This window comes from Protopterus annectens, chromosome 7.part0 (assembly GCF_019279795.1).
Source record: "Protopterus annectens isolate FY-2018-M chromosome 7.part0, PAN1.0, whole genome shotgun sequence".
Taxonomy (NCBI): Eukaryota; Metazoa; Chordata; order Ceratodontiformes; family Protopteridae; genus Protopterus; species Protopterus annectens.
This window is the reverse complement of record NC_056739.1, coordinates 1,762,295,481-1,762,304,362: the sequence shown is the minus strand read 5'-3', so window position 1 is coordinate 1,762,304,362 and position 8,882 is coordinate 1,762,295,481.

The window sequence follows — 8,882 nt, the reverse complement described above, 5'->3', positions numbered from 1 at the left end:
GAATCTGTACTTCTCCATCAACACTCTCAGAGCAAACATCGCATCTGTAGTGCTCTTTCCTGGCATGAAACCTTACTGCTGATCACTAAGCATCATGTCCCTTCTTAACCTAGCTTCCACTATTTTCCAATACCATCATGCTGTGACTGATCAGTTTAATCCCTCTGTAGCTACTACAGCTCTGCACATCACCCTTATTCTTAAAAATCGGTACCAAAACACTTTTTCTCCATTCCTCAGCCATCCTCTCACTTTCCAAGATTTCATTAAACAATCTGGTTAAAAACTCCACTGCTATTTCACCTAAACACCTCCATTTCCACAGGTATGTCATCTGGACCAACAGTCTTTCCATTCTTCATCCTCTTCATAGCTATCCTTACTTACTCCTTGCTAATCCACTGCACTTCATGATTCACTATCCGCACATCATCCAACCTTCTCTCCCTCTCAATCTCTTCATTCATCAACCCCTCAAAGTACTCTTTCCATCTGCTCAACACACTTTCCTCACTTGTAAGTATGTTTCCCTCATTATCCTTTATCACCTTTACCTGCTGCACATCTTTCCTAGCTTGGTCCCTCTGTCTAGCCAATCGGTACATTTCCTTTTCTCCCTCCTTATTGTCCAAGCTTTCATATAACTCTTCATATGCCTTATCCTCAGCCTTCACTACCTCTCTCTTTGCCATGCACCTCATCTCCTTATACTCCTGTCTACTTTCTTCATCTCTCTGACAAACCCACTTCTTTTTTGCCAACCTCTTTCTCTGTATACTCTCCTGTACTTCCTCATTCTACCACCATGTCTCCTTGTCATCCTTCCTCTGTCTAGATGTCATACCAAGCACCTTTCTAGCCATCACCCTTACTAGCTCTGCTGTAGCATATAATATAAGTAAAAAAATAATACAAGTCAGTGTATGAAAGAAATAATGTTAAATTAAATGTGAATGTATGGATAAGTGAAGAAATAAAAACAGAATGTATAATAAGACAGGGATGTCCATATAGCAGCATGGTTTTGATCCAGTTATGAACGCAATAGTGACTAAGCTCAATCAAATGACATATAACACAGAATATATGATAGTGAATGAAGTACAGTTACCTATAATGTATACATATGCAGATGACATTGTGTTAATAACAAGAAACAAAGAAGGGATTGCAAAAATAAATAAAAAAATTAATAAAATGTTAAAGAAGATTGGTTTAAGTGTAAATGATGAGAAAAGTAAGGGTTGTGGAATTAAAGGAAAAATAAGCAATGTAAAATTTAATGAATCTATAGATTTATTTGGAATAGTTTTTTGATTCAAGTGTTGTCAAAAGAAAGCAATGTGAGAAATTAGTGCAAGAAATAAAATATATGTGAAATTGTTGGAAGACATAGATTAGCATATAGAAAGAAAGTGTATTTAAAAATTATGTCATAATAGGTAAACTAGCCTATTTAGACAATACATGCATGATATCATCACAATATGCAAAAGAGATAATGTATGTCATATTTGCCTTCAAATCGGGATCAAGACTAAACCCAGTCAAAAGAGATGTTTTGTACATTGTAGAAAAACAGGGAGGATTGGGTCTGATAAACCCTATCGTGCATACTGCATCATTAAATTTACACACAGTTTTAGCAGGTTATATGAAATAATGTAAAAGTCTGATAGAATCCATATCATACTAAAAATATCAATGTTTTGGGGAAAATGTTAATAGGAAAAAGATTTAACAGAATTATGAATGAAGAGATAAAAGAATATCAGAATAAAATCTTATTATGGAAATTGAATATGACTGAAAAAAACTCAGAAAGGAATGGTATATAAATATTATGAATCAGTATATAATTATATTGATCCTTGGAAGCATTTAGAAATAAGAAAAAAGAAAGCAATGTTAACAAAATATAAATTGTTTAATAATTTACATGAATGTAAGGACTTTTTATAGAGATTATCAATAAGTAACTTGCCTGTTAAGGCAAATATGTCTTACAAAATGTGATGAATTTAAAACTACAGAACATGTGAAAGAGTTATAAAATTGTGGGAAGAAATTTGTAATTATAAAATGTTGGAAAGTTTTACAAAAGAGAATAGATTAATATGGACATGATTGAATATGATTTTTATGATGTAATAAAAAACAAAAAGAAAAAAAGAAAATTGATAGAATTATATTTTGCATTTTATGGAAATTATGGACTGAAAGAATGAATGAAATTAAGTTCAGTGGTAAATGGTTTCTGGCAGAGATTCTAAAGACAATACACTTTTGGTTGTGGAAAAAAAGGGTGGGGAGAATGTTCACTGATATGAATGAAAACAGAATTGTGTTAAGTATATACATAATTATAAATATGTACATAATGTGTCCTTGTATGTATGTATATATATATATATATATATATTATATTTAAATATATATATATATATATATATATATATATATAAAATATATATATATATATATATTTATATAAATATATATATATATATATATATATATATATATATATATATATATATATATATATATATATATACATATACACATATATATATATATATATATATATATATATATATATATATAAATATATATATATATATCGGTCTAGGACTCTTGCATGAACACACTTTTTACCAAATCGCGAATGGGTGGGCATAATTACGTGAAAATGCTTTTCACCGAAGCAGGATTTTTGTGTAAATATGCCTGTTGTGCCAGTCGTACTATGATGCGGATAAGGGATAATTCCCTTTTCCCCACTGTAGTGCGATCTCAGAGTGAGAATATTAAAGTTGGAGGGTGTGGGGTGCAGAAGGGCTTGCCCCCTGCGTAAAAGTAGATTTATTTTTTTTGTTTTAACACACTTTAGCGAAAGTGCTTTTTCAGTGAAAGCACTTCCGTTAAAGTGTGTTCAGTGATAGAAAACCCTGCTTTTTTTGTGATCATGCATATTGCGTTTTTATTCCTAGCATGATGGCTGTTAGGAGGAGCAGCACAATGGAGTAAGGAACTGTGCCTGTGGATAGTGATAGCATGAAGGTAAAATGTAATTTTGTGGAAAGTGGAGAATGTAGTGGACTTTGCTCTGCAGTTAATTGTAATGATGGATTTACAAATGACCAGTGTTTAGCTGGGTCTTTGCAGACTGATGTACTAGAATGTTCAGGAGAAGAAATAATAATAATAATAATAATAATAATATTAATAATAATAATAAATAAAGAAGTCAATTCAGGCACTCAACTGATAAATCTACTAGAGAAAGAGGATCCAGGAGTCGGTAAGGAAATATCAATGGCAGAAATAGCAAAAAATATGTTCAAAGAGGAGGTAAGATTTTACAGTATGTAAACGTATCATTGATGATACTGAAAAAGAAGGTGTGAAAAAGAAATCCTATACAGCTATAATAGAAGTTACTAAAAAAGAAAAAAGTACTTTCTAGTTTAAAAGAATGAGATGATGGTTAGGATACAAATAAAAAGGGACTGTGCAATAGACAGATATTTTGTGTGGGACAATGTTGTGCCTTCAGGTTTTGGAACAAAGTATGTTAGATCCTTTATGCATTTATGGAATGAACAATGTTGTGATGCCATGTTCGAATTAGAGACTTTGATAGAAAAGGTTTCAGAAATTTGTGACAAAAAGGAAAGGATTTCTCATGTTTTTTTCTGGTTTAAGTGTGAGATTGAAGCAAAAAAAATGCAATTGGAACAATTTGGAACAAAGTATGTTAGATCCTTTATGCATTTATGGAATGAACAATGTTGTGATGCCATGTTCGAATTAGAGACTTTGATAGAAAAGGTTTCAGAAATTTGTGACAAAAAGGAAAGGATTTCTCATGTTTTTTTCTGGTGTAAGTGTGAGACTGAAAGCAAAAAAAATGCAATTTAAGGCTGATAATAGTGAAAAAGATAGTGTAAAATGTGTTTGCAAAAGCTGTGTGATAATGTAAGTGAGATTAATAAGACTAGAGATGAAATAAATGTGTTGAATGGTGCAAGAAAAGTGAATGTTATCTTGAAAATGAAAAATGGGGTTGTGCAATATTCCACTCCGGAGACCAAATAGTATGAGACCCAGGTGCAAGCAACAGTCCAATAAAATAGTAAATCGTGACCATAAATGATGAAAATTGTAGATTTTCATCATTTATGGTCACGATTTACTATTTTATTGGACTGTTGCTCGCACCTTTTTGGGTCTCATACCCTTATTTGGTCTCCAGAGTGAACCTTATGTGTTTTTTTGCATTGTTTGTTCACTCCTGCATCTCTTCTTTGGTTGTGCAATATTTACCAACAGTAATTTTTGTGGATAGGGTCAGTGGAACATTAAGATGACAGTCAAAAACCTGCATTTTTTTTGTGCGAGTAAAAAACATCTCATTAATGAATGTAAAAAATGTAACAGAGTCAAGGTGAGCTAAAATGCCATATCATGAGGAAATGTGGGAAAGATTGTAGAGTATATGGAATTTCAGGACATCTTTGGTCTGAGTGTAAAGAAAGGGAGAAACCTGAATGAAGTATGCAAGTAGAAATAAGTTAGAAAATGTTGATAGTGCTAGTATAAATGAGAAAAATGTTATCCAGAAGGACATGGTGAATAAACAGACAGATGTTAATGAGCTGAGTCAAAATGGGCAAAAAGGGACAAAATAGTTTAGAAGAGTGTGTGAAGTGTGGCAAATATAGGAGAAAAAAAGTAAGCTTTTGAAAAAAGTAAAAAATCTATTTGTGAAAGGTTAAAAGTAAAAAAAAAAAACAAAATTAAATAAATTTGCCAGCAAAGGATAAAAAGGAAAGAAAGAAGTAATGTTAGGTTAATCTGAATTAATGTAAAGAGTTTAATTAATATAATCAGAATAATTGTTAATGAGTGGTGTAAAAATATGAAGGCAGATATTTTTTTGTTTCATAGGTTCATAGGTTCATAGAAAGTTACTAGCCTAACAGCCTTAGCGCCCTTACAAGCCTAGTCATATTTATCCTGAGTTACCCCACTTGTCTGTGGTAGGTGAGTGAAATTCTTAGAGGTAAGGATCTTTGGTAGTTAACGCCTGCTTCTTCTATCCAGGAAGGACATGAGTGCCAACCTAGGAGTAAATTTGCAGTCACACATCTATTGATTTAGGTTGCATTTGAAGAGGGTCATGGAGGTGCTCTGTTTCACATGAATTGGAAGCTTGATTCAGAGAAGGGCAGTCTCTGGGAGATGTATCTATCTCTCCAGCATGACCTGTTCAAGTCAGAGGTAGGTTAAAATCCCTGGAAAGAGTGACTCTAGTGCAGTTTGATTTACAAATGTGTAGCATTTCCATCAAGGCCAGGTCAGAGATCGCCCTGTAAGCCAGACACAGGTCACCAATTAGCAACCTGTAGGAGACCGAATAATAGTGACAGAGCTTTCAGTCTTTCCATGTTAAAATTTGTTTTATACACCCTGTATTTTCTTGCTGAGAAACATCTGTGGTGTCTCCAGTTGTTGCAGGTGGCTGGTGAGGTACATGCAAAATGGAGCATTGTACTCAATTATTGATATGATGAGGGCCAAGTATAATGGAATTATAACTTCCTTAGTTCTAGTTGTGAAGCCTTTACTTATAAGATGTGCCACATAGAAGAATTTCCTTACTACTGTGGCTATGTGGTGGCCAAAGTTCAGGTTGCTATCAACCTGAGTACCCAGATCATGTACCACTGGGTGTACAGTTAGGGGGTGCTGTCTATAATGTAATTAGCATGGATTTCAGCTTTCTCAAAGGGAATAATAGTGCATTTTTTTGCATTCAGCTTTAATCTGTGGCTTTGGCACCAATCTTTTGTCTGTGTTAACTCTGTCTGCAACATATTAACATCAATGGGGGACACGATGATTGCTCCCAATTTGCAATCATCAACAAACTTGGTCTGCCGCAGGCCATCCAAGTTTACCTGGACTTCTGAGAAATAAATTCCAAACAGTAAGTGGGCCAGCAAAGAACCCTGTGGTATGCCACTGGTGAGTGGACCTTTGCTAGAGGTGAAGTCCACCACTTTGACAGTATGTGTCCTGTAAGTGAACCAGTTGGCTACCCATCTGGTAATGTAGGGGTTAATTCCCAATTGGGAGAGTTTGTCTGTAATACCTGACTGGAGGATTGTATCAAATGCCTTGGATAGGTCAAGGTTGTATGCACTTTCTTTCCCTTGTCCAGGACCTTGGTGACTTTAGTATCATAGGAGATTACTAGGCTCTCAATCTAGAGGTCATTTTAAGTCCAGTTGTCTCAACCTAATGTAATACAGCAGAAGTACTAGTCAATACCCAAGATTGCATTTAGTGAGGACTGCCCATGTCCAGGAGGGTTGTGGGCACTATCCCCAGTAAGAATGTATGGTGACCCATGCATTCATCCATGTTCCTCTTTAACAGTGTCATAGATGTGCTCTGTTTCACATGGATTGGTAGTCTGTTCCAAATATGTGGCAGTCTCTGGGAGAGAAATCTGTCCCTCCAGCATACCCTATTTAAGTTGCAGGCCATATTTAAGTCCCTGGAATGGGTATCCCTAGACCCATTTGATTTCTAGATATGCAGTAAGTTCATTATGTCTGGGCCTTGGGTTGTTCTATAGGCCAGGCATAAGTCTCCCATATGAAGTCTAAATGATATGGAGTATAGTGATAGGGATTTTAGTCAGTCCATGTAAGCACATGCTGGAGGCCCTTGATCTTCTTTGCTAAAAACCTCTGAAGTCTCTCTAATTGCTGTAGGTGCTTAGTATGGTGCATACCAAATGGGGCGCTATGCTCAATTATGGGCCAGATAAGTGCCAGGTATAGGGGTTATAACGTCTTTTTCTCTCGAGGTGATGTCTTTACTAATCAAGTGAGCTACATGGAAAGCTTTGGTTACAATGGTAGACACGTGGCGGTCAAAGTTAAGGTCACGGTCAACCTGTGATCCCAGGACCCTTACCACTTTATCAGTACTTTGGGTATTGTTATTAATTCGATAGTGTGAAGGGACATTGTTTGTTACTGAAGGGAATGATGATACATTTCTTTGCATTCAGTTTGAGACTGTGAGTAATACACCAGCGGATGGTCTGTGTGTGACCCTCCTGGAGTATACTGACATCATTTGGGAATTCACTGATTCCACCTAGTTTGCAGTCATGTGCAAACTTGGTCAGCCAAAACTCTTTAGTTTTGAGCTGGACTTCTGGGAAGTATATACCAAACAATAGGGGGCCCAGCACTTACCCCTGTGACACCATGCTGGCAACAGGTCTGCTGGTTAATGTGGAGTCACCCACTTTGATAATGTGTGTCCGGTTTGTGGGCCAGTTGGCAATCCATCTTACAATGAAGGGGTTCACATTCAATTTGATAAGTTTATCATTAATGCCCGAATGTGGGATTGGGTCAAAAGCCTTCACCAAGTCATGGTATGCTGTGTTCACAGATATGCACTCATCAATGGCCTTGGTCACACTTTCAAAGAAATCCACCAGATTTAACAGGCAGGATCTGCCCTTCATGCAGCTGAATTGGGTAGCATCCAGGCTTTGGAGGTCACCTATGTCTTTATTTATGAGGTCCATAATGATACATTCCATGACCTTACAGATGTGGTCGATCAGGCTTATGGGTCTGTAATTCCCCAGGTCTGTTGCTAGGCCACCTTTGCAGAGGGAAATAACTGTAGCTGTTCTCCATTCCACAGGAACAAAGCCTGTAGTCAGGCTATGACTGAAAAGGGTACTTTGTGGTGATGCTAGCTCAGGTTTTAGCCTGTTTAGAAGACAGCCTTTATAGAAGACAGCCTTCTCAAAGTAGTCAACCATGTTTAACAGGCATGATATACCTTTAACGAATCTGAACTGGGCTAGGTCCAGAGTTTGGAGATTACCTATGTCCTTGTTAATATGTTCCATAATGATTCTTTTCATGGCCTTGCAGATGAAGCTAGTCAAGCTTATTGGCCTATAATTTCCAGGGATGGTTGATGGTCCCCCTTTGTGCATAGTGATTAAAGTTTCTGTCCTCCATTCCACTGGATTATAGCCAGTTCATGGGCTGTGGTTAAACAGGGATCCAAGGGAATCTGCTAGGTTATGTTTTAAGCTGTTTAAAAGGCAACCTGGGATGTTGTCTGTTCCCATTGATGCCATGTTTTTGGCACTAGAGAGCACTGGGATGACTTTCTCTCTAGAGATTATATGCTGAGGAATGGTAGCAGGTATACTTCGGGGGATGACTGGCCGACACATGGCGGTGAAATCTGCTCCAAATCTGTCAGCTAGCAGGTTAGCTATTACCTCCAGTTGAGTATGTTTGGTGGCATCCACAACCAGTTCAGCACATAGCTGGGTATTGCATTTTACATTTTGGATGTAGTTAAAGAATATTTACAAGATGTTAGAATTTATATCTGAAATAGAAAAAACAGAAAGAAAACAGAAACATTATGGGGACATCAGGTAGTTCGGACCTTAGTCACTGAAAGGTGTTTAGGGGTACTTTTTTATTTAGAGAATATATTAAAGTTTTGAATGGACTAGATAGATTATTTGTTACTGGTGTTAGATGGTGACATATGGTGTTTAGACTTATAACCTTTTATGTCTGTACAGACATTAAAGATAGAGAGAGGCTATTTGAAAATATTATGCCTTTTGTTTCGGTTAATATGACCATTATTATAATGAAAGAGCTTAATTCCAAGATATGAGGAAGATGAAAACAAATGGAAATGATATTAAGAATATTAAGGATATCATGAAATGGAGGAACTTAAGACCCTGTGAATTTGATCTGTGTATTTATAAAAGGGCAGAATTTAAAACAGAAGCTTACTATTTT